Raw genomic sequence first — 14,493 nt, forward strand, 5'->3', positions numbered from 1 at the left:
ACTTGGATGGGAAGGTTTAACAGCAGATTCTAGAGTGCTTCGAGATGCTTTAGTTAAACCCAATGGTCCGAAGATTCCCATTGGTACGATAAGCATGTATCAATGTGTTACATTATCTAACGTGTAGGTTTTGATAATTCTAAAACAATTAATAATGTTATCATTTGTTATTAGGTAATTATTATCTTGTAGATGCTGGATACACAAATGGGGAGGGCTTTCTTGCTCCTTATAGAAGTACTCAATACCACCTATCAGAGTGGAGAGAAGGTTGTATGCCAAATTGCCCCGAGGAGTACTTCAACATGAAGCATTCTCAAGCTAGAAATGTCATAGAAAGATGCTTCGGTCTACTAATGTTACGGTGGGCTATTCTTAGGAGTCCATCTTTTTATCCAATTAGAACGCAATGTCGAATTATTATAGCTTGTTGCCTTATACACAACTTGATAAGAAGAGAAATGGCTATTGATCCAATTGAGGCACAATTAGATGAAGTTGCCAACACCATTGAAGATGTGAAAACAATTAATGTTCTTGAGCCATTGAATCATTGGACAACATGGAGGCAAAATTTGGCAATTCAAATGTTTAATGAGTGGAATGCAAGTCGAGGACATGGAGGAGTCGCCTGATTTGACATTATTCCTTGTCTCATTCGTTTCTAATTACTGTAAGGCTTGTCTTGTAAGATGTTTTTGTTTCCATTGCTATTAGACACGTATAATATGGTGCTGATTTTTCATTATGGAGAAAAATATTCCTTATGTAATGTTTGAATTATGGCTTTATCATTTTAAATTTTTTAATACTATGTTGTCTTTATCATTAAATTTTCTCTACCGTGATATCCTCTATCATTAAATTTTGTAAATTGCAATGAGATGTTTAGAAATGGAAGATAGCGATTTTAGTCAAACTCAAGGAAGGGGAACAAAGAGAGGCTGACGTGTATGGACAATAGATGAAGAAAATGCACTTCTAGATGGTCTTGAAGAACTAGTTGTGTGAGGAATGAAAGCCGATAATGGCTTCACGTGTGGTTATATGATTATATTAGAGAAGTGGTTTGAAGAAAAGCTTCCTAGTTGTGGCATTAAGGGTAATCCTCATATTGAGTCGAAAATGAGAAACTTGAAAAAGTTGTATAATTAGATTTATGACTTGAAGAATCAAAGTGGCTTTGGATGGGATCACGAAAAACATTCTGTTGATATTCATTCGGAAGATAGTTGGAAAAAATATTGCAAGGTTAGTGTTACTTCTTCTCATTTTTCTTCTTTACAACTTGTTTCTTAAAAAAAAAAAGCAATATATTTTCTTTGTTGGCCTATCCAGGAGTTGCTTCTTTAAGAGGAAAGTCCTTCCCTCAATATGATCGACTAGCAACTGTATTTGGAAAAGATCGTGCCAAGGGAAATCTCGGTGAAGACCCTTCAGAAGCTCATGTGGTTGTAGATAATGAAGAAGGTGAGAATCATTATGACGTGGCTACTACTGGTGCAAGTCAAAACTTACCGCCACTATCATCTTCTCAAATGCAAAATGTTGCTGATTCTTCAAGAAGAAAAAGGGCTAAAGCAAGTGACAAGTGGGCTGCTGGGTTAGTTGAAATTGCAAGCACTTTTGGCTCTTTTATGGAAAAAGCTAACGAGAGGATGGAGATGATTGCTAGCCGCATCGGACATGCTAAAGATTTGGATGACGACAAGAGAAAAATCAATGAAGAGATTCTTAAGATGTCTCTAGATACTATGGACAGAATAAAATTGTGCAGAAAAATTGTGAAGGATCCTGAGAATATTCATCTTTTTTTTGGATTTCAAGGAGATGATAGGAAGGCATTTGTGGACATGCTTCTCCAAGAGATGATGGAAGGGTAATGTCGTGTGTAGTCTTTTTTTGGTGTTTTTAGACAATGAACAACATCGAACAATGTTGATTTTACTATTTATTGGAATGCTTTAGTTTTTTGGAATATGTTGTTTCTTGTGAAGTTTGGAGCTTTATTCATAGTTGCTATTGTAGTCTCATCGTACCTTGCTTTTATATTTTTTTTGTTTGCTTAGTTCTTTTTCTTTATGCTCGTTCACCACTTCCTTCCTAGGCAATATATTCAGTAGTGAAAGTCAGTATAGATTGGATAGGGTCAACTCGCTACGATGACGCCAAGAAAAACTTGTTCATTATTATAAAGGATCTTGTGCTGTTACGCATGAAAAGGTTTCCTCCGGATGGGTGCTCTATTTTTCATAGATTGCAACCTCTGCTTGATTGTGTATGGAAAAGGCTTCAAGTGGCTTAAGTACACCTCAAGTGCCATAAGTTGTGTACGACGCTCACTTTAGTGCCAAACTTTCAAATCGATCACTTTAGTGCTAAGTTTTTGTAACTTCGATCACTTTAGTGTCAAAACTTTCAAAACGATCACTTAAGTGCCAACTTTTTTTAAAAACGATCATTTAAGTGCCAATGTTTTTAAAAAACGATCACTTTAGTGTCAAATTCACCGAGCCACGTCATCTCAAATATTAATAAAAAATACCACGTGTCGAATTTTCGGCAAGCCACGTTAGCTCCGGCACTAAAGTGATCGTTTTTAAAAGAAGTTGGCACCGAAGTGATCGAAGTTACAAAAACTTAGCACTAAAGTGATCGATTTGAAAGTTTTGGCACTAAAGTGAGCGCCGTACACAACTTATGGTACTTGGGGTGTACTTAAGCCGCTTCAAGTTCATGGGAAAACATGAAGACAATGATGACAACTTTCTTGTCTAATTTGTTTCTATTTTCATTTTTTTTTTTGCAAAGAGGTTTGAAAATCTAATAAAATGTGTATATTTTCAAGTTTTTTTTGTGTATGAGAACGTTATTTTTATAGCAATAAGATCGGAATATTTCATCAGCATCACTTAGGGGCATATATGTCCTTTATATTGATAAAAGTTTCTACCAAATCCAGGATAGGATATGATATGAGAATATCCGACTTTAAATCCACAGTTCACCAAACAGTGGATAGGATATGGCCAAATCCGTGGATTTCTTATCCTATCATGACTAGAAATCCCGAGACCAAACGCAGCCTTAGTAAGCAGTCATAAGTGCTTTTAGGAGTAAGTTTTGGAAAATATTGTTTTGACAATTCCATCGATTTGATTTTCAGAATGCCGGAATATATATGACTCGATTTTGAAAGTGGAATTAATTTATCTGATTGAACTAGCAGAAAATTTCCGACATCTCATGATTCTATTATTGAGGTTAAAAGTTACAATATCCAGAGATTGGGGCGTCCGATTTGAGTAAATTAGTATAAGGGGAAAGCTCTTGATTATGACCCAATTGACTAATTTCAGGTTTGGTGTCATAAATAATTTTTTTTGTCTGTATTACTAGTTGTTTGGTTAAAAGTCTTGTGAAGTAACTCACTAACCGAATAATTTAGGATAAACACCATAGTCTTAAATAAACCGCCTCTTGATTGATTGAGTCCTTACCGTTCTATTTCGGTCCATTATTTACCAAACCTTTCCATTTCAGTCCATCAATTATTTTGTACTTTTTATTTCTCATTCTCTCCTAACTGTGTTTTCCAATTGGCAAATGCGAGAAATCTCGTATTTGACGGAGATTTGATTCATCATACAATTTACACTACAAATTTTCAGCGATGTCCATGCCTTTTCTTGCAGAGAAAGCCGAGCCCGAACATCGTCAACTCACCGACGTCTTCCTCTACCGGCAACAAGCTCGTCACGTTCGGGCCGAGGGAGCCGTGTCCGGACGGGACAATTCCGATACCTCGAGTTCGAAAGGAAGATCTAATTAGGGCTAGATCTCTCCTTAAGAACCCTTCTCCACTTTTTACCATTAGCAATGATGATCCGTCGCACCATGTAAGTTTCGCATGTCTTCGTAGATGTACATGGCATATGCTCACGCAAACGATCTAATTTCATCGAAGTCAAACCATTCCTTTTGGCAGCTGGTCTCTATACTGGTGGACGATGTTGAGACCAAATACGGTGTCGATGCACATCTGTCTGTCTATAACGTGACACCGGTCGTGGAAGATCAATTCAGTGCGCATAGACTGTACATCGAGGATGGTCCGTCGGATCACGTGAGCGCAATCCATGCAGGATGGGCGGTAAGTCTTAGCTTTGATAGGGTTCAATATTAACTATTCAACGCAGATTTTCATGAAGATTGAAAGTGCGACGGGGAAATTGTCTAACAAGTGATAAACTTACTGTACAGCGGCCAATTCAATCCCAAACTTTTTTATTTTGTCAATTCAGTCTTGAATCTTTTAACGATTTACCAACGTAATCTTTCGGACCAATTTTGGCTTGAAAATAGCTGCTGTGGATGCCGGTCGTCTTATGTAACATAACTGTCATGTCAATGATTTGTTGTCAAAAACTAGCCGGAAGGACTACAATAGCAAATCGTTAAAAAGGTTTAGAATTAAATTGGAAAAATTGAAAAATTTAGGACCGAATTGGCCATCGCATAATAAGTTTTGAACTTTTTTGGACAGTTATTTCAAAGTTCATGCTATATGTGTAATTTGTTTTTTTAATCGTTTTCCTTTTCGACATACTATGTTGCCTCTCCTTTTGAGCGTGAACAATCTTTTCCATGTCCTGTCTGGTTAGGTATATCCAAGCTTAAATGGTGATGGTCTCACACGGTTTGTTACGTACTGGACGGTAAGAATTAAACCCCAAGAGTCCTATCATCGTGATTTCATCAATGTGCGATAGTCTTAGTATGTCAATTGAATTTCTCGAATTTGATCACATTACTTTTGGATGACAGGGGGATGGTTTTCGCAACGGGTGCTTCAACATCCAATGCCCAGGTTTCGTGCAAATCCATAAGACGTTTACTACTAACCTTCCCATCGCCCCGACATCCACATACGGAGGGCAACAATACGAGATCCGAGTCCATATCGAGCAGGAACCTCGGACCGGGAACTGGTGGCTCGTTGTGAACGGAGGCATCGCCGTCGGGTACTGGCCGAAGGAGCTGTTCATCAACCTATGCGAGGGGGGCACGAGGGTGTCCTGGGGAGGAGAAGGGTTCTCGGGGAAAACGAAAGTTTGCCCTCCGTTGGGGAGCGGGCACATGCCCGACGGCCGGTACGATCACGCTGCGTTTTTCCGTCAGATCTATTACACGACTGGGTCCGACACGAACCACACCCCTATGGCCGTGTTCGAGCACGTCGACAAGTCGAAAGTTTACGGCCTCAAAAACGACAAGTACATAGACAAAGAAGGGTTCGGGTATAGCTTTACCTATGGAGGTCCAGGGGGTACCTGTGATTAGTCGATGCGTAGCCAGAGAAGGGGCTGCATATTATATGTTAAGCCGTGTGTGATCAATAATTTGTGGAAACAAACTTTACAATTAGTCAATAATCTTGAAGATTGGCCAATTTTGGCCACGGATTTTGTTGATCAACAAGCGAAGGGTGAAACAATTTTTTTTTTATCGACAATCGAAGGGTAAAACATTTGTTTGAGTTCAAGCTCTATTTCAAGTTTTTCAAACAATGTGGGTGCATTAGGTAATTCTAGGATTTCTCCGAACAATTGCAAGAAATCGATTAGGCTGGCGAGTCTATAAAGTTGGGCATTGGGAAGCTCGAGTTTGACCCAACAAAATATTTGATACATCAACATTAAATAATCACGGGGCGTCTTTGTTCGTTCTTAGGATTCTCCTAAATCCTGAGTTTGGATAAACCTTAAGGATGCATCGCCATCACAAAAAAACTAGAGATTCTAAGCGCCATGGATCGGTGACGCGTGGGATGGATAAGCGTCCCATAACACCTTTTTCCGTGCCACGCCTCTATTTTTACACTTCAATTGTTTCACGGAAAATAACTTTCAAAAAAACCTTTTCCGAATTTTTCAGCATTTGGTTTTGTGGAAAATAAGCCATCCAAGGAAAATATTTTCCATCCATTTCAAAAACTCCTTCACAAGTGAGGAAAATGTTTTCCTCTTTTTGAGAATACGAAAACATTTTTCTTCTCTTTGCTTCATGTTTATTTTCTTGCGTGCTTTTCTTAATTTTGAATTTTCTTCTTCTTTTTTTATTTGTTTTTCATTTTTATTTCTTCTTTCTTTCTTTTTTTCTTTTCCCCTTCTTCCTCCTTCGACCTTCCCCTTCTCGCTCACAGCTCCTTCCTCTTTCTTCCTCCGCCGAGTGCAAACCTTGATGACAGCTGACGAGAGGGAACCTTGCTCAAGGCCAGCAAGGCTCGGCCTTGCTTGAAGTTGACGAGGCACAAGCTCGCTCAAGGACGGTGAGCTCAAGCCTTGCCGGATTTGGCAAGGCAAGCCTTGTGGCCTCGAGCTCGCCAGATCGGATGGGGCCAAGGCTTGGCCACCGGAATCCGGCAAGCTTGAGCCTTGCCTGCTAGTGGCAATGCTCGACAGCTGATCGTCAATCGCCACCCACGGCTTCTTGTCGGGTTCTAAATCCGAGAGATGACTCGCTTGCCAATTTCCTCGATCCCGGGGCTCCTTGAGGTGTGTGGCTATACAAAAGCTCACTTCTTTGCGTGTTGAAGAAGAAGAAGAAGATGGATGGAAGAGGGAGATGACGATGCGATGGCCAGCCGAAGAAGAAAGGTAGAAGACAAAAATATAAAAAAATAAAAAATAAATAAAAGAGAAAAAATAAAATAAAATAATTTAAAAAATCAAATTAAAAAAAAAGAAAAGTTAAAAGTAAAAAATTTAAAAACTCAAAAAATATTAAAAGGTGTGTACAGCGGAAAATGATTTTCCATGCCAATTGGTGGAAAATATTTTTTGGTTTGTTTTCGAGTTTCAACCAAATACCAAAAAATATTGTCATTTTTCAAGAAAACGACTTCTTGAAAAATATTTTCCAAAGATGCCACATTTTTCGTGAAACAAATGGAGTTTAAATCTTAAGTCATTCATAATGTGATTTCTTATCAAGATATCGCCAAAACTCTTATTCAACATTTCTCATCATCAATGTGGCAATTTTCTCGTTTGTTGTGGCGTGATATCATTTGTATGTGTTAAAGCTTATGCAAATGTCAATTGGATGCAATTCATCCATGAATTAGAAAATGACATAATAAAGTAACGACATGAAAAATTTGACATTCCAGCACAATGAGAAATGACTAACAGGGCAATATTCATATACAATATGACATGGCAATTTAGGTTCAGAGAATGACCACAAAATAACATGAAACATGCAGCTTGATAGGGCAAATCAGATTTAGATCATGACAGCGAAATTACACGGCATGACAATAATCACATCTAGCATGACATGTGAAATTACGTTCAGAACATAACAATGAAATGGCATTACCAATTAAATTCAAAATTGGAAAGGAGATGACGTGACATGACAAATCAAAATCTGAACATGGTAAGGAGATACAATATTCACATACAATAAGACATGGCAAGTCAGATTCAAAATGGTGAAACGACGTGTCAATAATCGCCAAAAGAAATCATACTCAAAATACGATATCGAGAGGACATGTGTTGACACCTGAATTTTAGTCGTTATATAAAAGGGGTATTTAATTATTAATTGTTAATATTAGAAAAGAAAGAGAAAAGAGAAGAAAAGGAGAAAAAGTAGAAAGGGGAAAGAAAGGGAAAAGTGTTAGAAAAATTCTAAACCTATGGCATGATATCAATTTTTTTTTTTTGTGAAAAGAACATATTCACTTCATATGAAAAGAGGAGTATACAACTTCAAGCCAAATATGTGAGTCCGACAAAGCAAGTAAAACAAGAAAATCTGAAAAGTGAATCAACTAGATACCGCTTACAAGGATTGGCCTATTCCTCAAAAAAGGATCTGTTGTTGCATCAAAGCTCATAGCACGACCGATCACCAAATCTCGCATCATCATTAGTTATGGGCATACGTCGAGAAATTCTTCTCCAAGAACTAAGGTTTTGCTAAAAGGTAGTGCGCATTTACGTTCGACGTCCCTAGCACCACTGCCGTATAGAAACCGTAACAACAAAGTTGATGGAACACATAAAACATCATGTAAATCTCATATCTATCTCTAGATCAGGATAGAAGAGCACCCAAATCTAGATATAGCTCTAGGTTGGGAGAGAAATGCTACACAATAGATAGCAGTTGATCACAAAATCACTTTCCGACAAGCCAACTGCTGAAAACAACTGCAAACGAACCTCGAAGACTTGTGGAGCGCTCGACTATTCGGAGCAAGCACCTGGAGCCAGAGTGAACAAATAGATTCTTTCGAAATACTTACGCTTCGATCTTTAGAACTTACTTCCCTGAAAAATGTCGATCGCCTGCACAAAATCGACAGAGAAACCTAAAGGTTGGGGAAAAAGGAAACGAAAAAAAAATAAAGAAAACAGGAGATGGAGGGGGAGGGAACACGAGCTGGGGTGCGTGGAGAGAGAGAGAGGGAGGGGGTCTCTCCCTCCCTCAAGGAGATCTGCTCAGTAGAGGATTTTGGATGTTTTGAACCATAGAAGAATTGGTAGGTTGTCCTTGAGGCGGAGAAGTTAAAGATTAGGCATAATAAAATTTAGGTTGGGCTTAGTTTGCTTTTAAAATTGGGCTTAAATTGATTTGTGGCAGGCTTAGTGCGGTTAGAGGAGAAAGTGGGCTAGAGCAGTTACCATTTTCTGAGTTAGAATTTTCAAAGAAACAATAAACTTAAAAAAAAAAGGGAAAATTAAAGAAATCAGAAAATAACTAGAAATAGATGCCTTGATTACGCTGTTAAAGCTTAGTGCCAGATTTAGCTTGGCTTCGGCTGGATAACAATAACATACCTTTAGTTCAGGGGTTTCAGTGGCTATGTTTGATGTAGCTTAGGTTTAGGTACATTGATCTTTTGGACAAGAAATTGGACTCGATTTGAACTTAGCTGACGAGGTGTTGTTGTCTTGGGGCTTAATAACATGGTCATGGGTATTCTATACTCGGTGCTTTACTTGGTTTACTTTCTTGCACTTTACTTTTCTCGCATAGATTGGGATTGTCTACTTTTCCTTGATTGCGCAGTCATGCATGGTCATCATTTAGTGGTATAGGATAATAAAATGGCTCGATATTGCCCGAATCATTTTGGTAACAAATCTATCAGGTTTGGGCACAAAAATTACACTAGTTAGACAATAGGAATAAATTGATACAAATGCAAAATGTTTAGCAATAAATTGACACAATTAAAATGTTTATGACTGAATCAGGATCAATACAATATATTTAGGACTTTTTTGACACTTTTTCCACCATTCTTATGCAAAAAGATAGGAAACAAGATGAACGGTTGAGATTAAAGGATTATATATATTTTGTTGGTCAAAATTAAAGGAATAGGTTCAAGTGGTGAGACAGGTGAGTGATCAATGGCAAAAAGCACTTCAACTTTCGAGGTACATGTTTATCTTTCTAGTAGCTGAATTCATACCCAAAATAAGAGTGGATAGAACTCCCCATGGCTTTAAAGCTTCTGTTGGTCTTTCTAAGTTTGTGGAGAGTTCACGTCCTTTGCGGTAAGACAAGCAATTTCGAAGATGATTTGGAGATGGAGAGACAACTAAAGATCTTGTGTAGACCACCCATCAAGACGTTTGTGGTAATCATGTCTTCTTTTTTTCTTTTCTTCTCATTTTATGGTTGCCTTTTGCAATCTAGCCAACTCGAAAAACACATGATGTTGATTGAAGATTGCAATAAGGTTTTGCATCCTTTTAGGAAGTTTCAAATATTGGTGATACAATTACCAACCAAAAAAAAATATTGGTTTTGCAATGAATTTATCTTTTTGAGCAACTTTTATTTTCTTGTATGTCCTCCTTGTTGATAGTTTTTCGATAAATGTCAAGCTATGGGTCTTCTTTTTCTTTTTCTTTCTTTTTTGGTTGTTGAGAAAAACAGAAAACGAAAGATGATTGTTTTTTGCACGACAAAATAAAATGATGAAATACTATCGAAACATTGAAAGCGGAAATATGCGAAGGAAAGTCACATTTTTTTTTTGTTGAAATCTTTAGCATCTTCTACTCTAGAGAGGGGAAAAATCCAAAAAAGGGCATGAAGTTCTCTTGTTTTTTTTTCAAATAAAGGCCCAAAGTGAACAATGTTTCAAAGAAGAACCCAAAGTGACATAGTACGTTTTAATTAATGGCCCGAAGTGGTTATAATGTTTCAAAAAAGGGTCCGGCCCGAAGGGCGTTTTCGTCATTTCACATTTTAATTTTTTTATTCATTTTTTTATTTTCCCTGATTAAAAAAAAAAGCCATACATAGGCGAGAGGACTGCCCCTCCCACCTGTAAACGTCCACTTTCTCTTTTTTTTTTTTAGAAAACAGATAACAAAAAGTATAATAAAAAGAAAAAAAAATCAAATAAGTAAAAAGACTAAAACGCCGTTAAATCAGGCCTTTTTTTTAGATTTTATAGTTATTTCAAGCCCTTATTTGAAATAATATTTACTTCAGGCCCTTATTTGAGAAAATGAGAGCATTTTAGGTCCTTATTTGAAACAGTGTTTACTTGAGGCCCTTATTTGATGAAACATGAGAACTTCGGGTCCTTTTTTGGATTTTTCCCGAAGATTTTTAATGGGAAATATTTCAATCGTAAAATTTGGGTTTGTGCTAAATGAGAACTTTTGTCCTTATGAAGACTAAGGAAGGAGAAACAATCGATTGTATTGATAGAAACAAGCAGCCATCACTTGATCATCCTCTATTGAAGGATCACAGAGTTCAGGTGAGTATGGGTGTTTATTCTCCAAGTGAAGGGATATATGAATGTTTTGGTGTAGTAATTATAAAATGTATTATGTGATATTCAACTCATTTCATGTATCTCCTGCCTTTGAAGATACCTTAATTCCTAAGATGTTAATAGTTTTTCTCCTTTTTTCCGCCCTTAATCAATGGACTAACAAATATGGCCCAATTGACGAGTGTAACACATGCAAGATTGACCTTACCAAACCTTTTTGTAGCATTCATAACTGCTTTTTCTTTGTTTTCAATGATGATTAATTCCATGTTGGTTGTAATTAATTTTTTTAGGGAAGCTCAAAACCCACCTTCAATTTTGGCACCGCAATACTTTGAATTTGGAAAAGTTACAAATACTCCCTAAATTTTTATATTCGCTATATCCGCTAGCTTTTCGTATTTTGTAGCTAACAAGTGTTTACCCAAATCTTTCCAAAAATTGCACTTTGATGAGCAGATTTTCAGGAATCGAGCCGAATGAGCAGTCATGCCAAAAAGTCCTGATGTTTTCTTTGTTAAAAATCTGATTGATGTGATTACAACCGCGTCGGAAAACTTTTATGAGTTGATCTGTGAGGCGGAATTAATCCATTGCATCAAACCATGGAAATCCCGACATTCACGATTTGAAGGTCGTGACAACCAAGCCCTCTCGAATGAGTTTTACTATAGAAGCTTTCAATGTAGACTCTGGGGAAAAATCTTTCACTCACTGATGGAAAGTTTTTGATAAGTACAACCAAATTGTACGCTTTGGTCATGAGATCTATCCGTCCGATTTTGGCAAATTGGGTACTAATGGAAAGTTTTTGATAAGTACAACCCAATTGTACTCTTTGGTACAATTTCTAATGAGGTTGTATTCCCGGTCAATTGACCAAATATCGGTCAGAAAATTAGGTGTCTATAATGACTACTTCCAAGTTTTATGTCAAAGATACGAGTTCTTGTTTTGGAGTTGACTCATTATATAACTCACGAACTGAATAAATTACGAAAAACATGCGTCCAAAGTCAGAATGAGTTTCGCAATATAGGGAAATGAAAAAGAATAGTTCTAAACATTGCGTCCTTAGCATTTTATTTTCACCCATTGTTTACCAAACTTTTTCGTCTCAGTCCATCAATCCCTATGGTCAAATCTTCTGTCCCACAAAAGTGATGTGGATTTTCATAATTGGCCATTTGTGATTTTTTTTTTTTTTTGCATGAAAACTTCACCAGCATTTAGTTTAGCACTTGATTGACCAAAATTTTTTTGAAAAAATTAGGACTTAATTGATCAAAATAAGTCATAAAGGATTCAATCAACCAACATAGACAAAACGTTCAGGACGGACAGCTAGTTTAATATTACCTAAAAACGATACCGTTTGCTTTCACTGGCATGCAATAAAACCTGTGTCACTAAGTCAAACTTGTAAGGTCACCATACCTTTTGATTTCAGAAAATGTCTCCATTTTTTCACTAAGAATATTGAGAACTCTGTAATTCGATGTAGATCTGAATCTTCATAGAGATTACACTTCGATTTTTCTCAAAAATGTTTGCTTTTTCCTACAGAGAAGGCCGAGTTCGCGAATGGTGAACTTACCAACATCTTCCTCTGCTAGCAAGGTTGTCACGTTCGAGTCGAGGGTACCATGTCCTACTGGGACGGTTCCAATACATAGAGTTTGAAAGGAAGCGTTGGTAAATTACACCCACTAATGGCTAAATTTATTATTTGCCATTATTGCGATAATTGATTGCAAATTAAGGCGGATTTATTTTCTATTGAATAAAGGAAAGAGAGACAGAGAGAGAAGAAAGTGACTTCTCTTCTACAGAACGTATGTCGTTCTTTCTACCCATCGACAAAACTCTCTCAAAAACTCTCTTGAAAAAGCTCTCTCAAAGGACGATCGATCGGCAGATCTGGATCTTTTTTTCATCTGCATTGGGCTTCTTAATTTGTGGTTATTGAGGTATGTTTGTTTTACGTGATATACTTCACCCATCAATTATTCAAGTTTGATCTAAGGCATGTAATTCAGTTTAATCCGTTGTGTACAAGATCTGTTCCCTTCATTGATATCAGAGCTATTTTTCTTGTTCCCCGATTGTCTTGTGATAATTTCGTAGTTGTTTTTAGCGTGAAAAATCATTTTTCATCGTTACTGTTCATGGATTGTTTGTGATTTTCTATCCAATAAAAATAATTTTTGAACACATATTTGGAACAAGCTCGGCCGGTGGTCGCTCGTCGCGAGGTGACACCGGAAGAAGCCGGACGTACACTACGCGCCTCGGCAGAATTGGGTCCCCAAGGTAGCGCCGAAACGTAGCCTTTTCGTGTAATTTCGTTCTATGAAAATGGAAAATAAGTATACCATTAGACTCATGTGGACAAGAAGAGAGTTTTGAGGGGTGGCTCGTAGCCGGAGGTGGTCGCACGCGCTGTACGCACCGAAGGGGTACGGTGCGCGTGGGCTTCACGCGCCCACGTGCACAGCTCGTGTAGCGTGCCCAAACACTCTTCGGACCTATCCCAAATCAGGTTTATCACTATCCCGGATCCGGTTCAAGGTATTCCAAACCCAATTCAGTTCGGTTCTGACCCGATCCAAGACCCGACTAGTTGACCTGGTCAATTGTTGACCATTGACCGATTAGACCAAGTTTCTTAAAATTGCAATTTGGTCCCTAATTTTTCAGAAAATTGTAATTTGGTCCTCAAGTTTTCATAGAAATTTCAATTTGACCCCCACATTTTTTGAAAATTTCAATTTAGTCCCCGGACTTTTCATAATTACAATTTAGTCCTCGGACTTTTTGTAAATTACATTTTGATCCATAAAATCAACTCTGACCATTGACCATGAGTTGATTGCACATGCTAAAACTTTGATCGGCTCGTACGGGAGTGTTTGAGCTTCATTGAGAACGTGTGAGGTACCGTTGCGTTCATCTCTAATTTATCTTCAATTTGATATATTATTTGGATATGTTTTGTGAATGTAAAATTATTAAAATGCATATAAAACCCCATGATGCACATATTTTGGGGCAATTTTCAAGTATAAACAAAAAAGTACGTGGAGGATGGCTTATATGTAGATAGCCATATTGTATAGAGCATGTTTTGTTGATGGCATGTATAATATTGATCTGTAATCTGTATATGATTTGATGCGTGAGTTGTTTGAATATTAGATCAAATCATGCCATGCTATTATTATTTTTTATGATTACAAGATAAGAGGATCGTTATTTGATTTATGATCTTTATTTGAGTGGGGAATTCTAAAAGGTTTTAGTAACTTTAATGAACTCGATTTTATATAAATGATTATGTTAATGATAATTTCAAGCGAGGATTCTTAGACGATGATTGGGAACATAGTGAACTTTTGAATCCGAGGCCTTGTGTGAAATTATTCATTAATATAATTAGTTAGTGTAAAATAGATGCATAAATGTTAGGCGGTGATAGATCGTGAATACATGTCTATAGAATTTCGTATTCGGATACAATGGCCATAACTTCTTAGAAAATCGTAGTTGAGCTTAACAAATGAGAGAATTTTTAACCGCATGAGTTATGAAAATTGGAATATAAAATCTAGTATGTGCTAGAAAAGCAAGAAGCACTAAAAGCTCTTGACCTTGTTAGGGAAGAATCT

The 14,493-nt window shown here is 37.2% G+C and overlaps 1 long non-coding RNA gene across 1 annotated transcript; it reads left to right on the plus strand.

Annotated features, from left to right (window-relative positions):
* The first annotated feature begins 3,994 nt into the window (after positions 1–3,994).
* LOC115733376 lies at positions 3,995–4,920 on the plus strand. The gene is made up of 3 exons (XR_007198243.1): positions 3,995–4,153; positions 4,665–4,718; positions 4,828–4,920. It is a non-coding gene; the product is annotated as an uncharacterized LOC115733376 (long non-coding RNA).
* Positions 4,921–14,493: the final 9,573 nt, after the last annotated feature.

The sequence above is a fragment of the Rhodamnia argentea genome, chromosome 4 (genome assembly GCF_020921035.1).
Source record: "Rhodamnia argentea isolate NSW1041297 chromosome 4, ASM2092103v1, whole genome shotgun sequence".
NCBI lineage: Eukaryota > Viridiplantae > Streptophyta > Magnoliopsida > Myrtales > Myrtaceae > Rhodamnia > Rhodamnia argentea.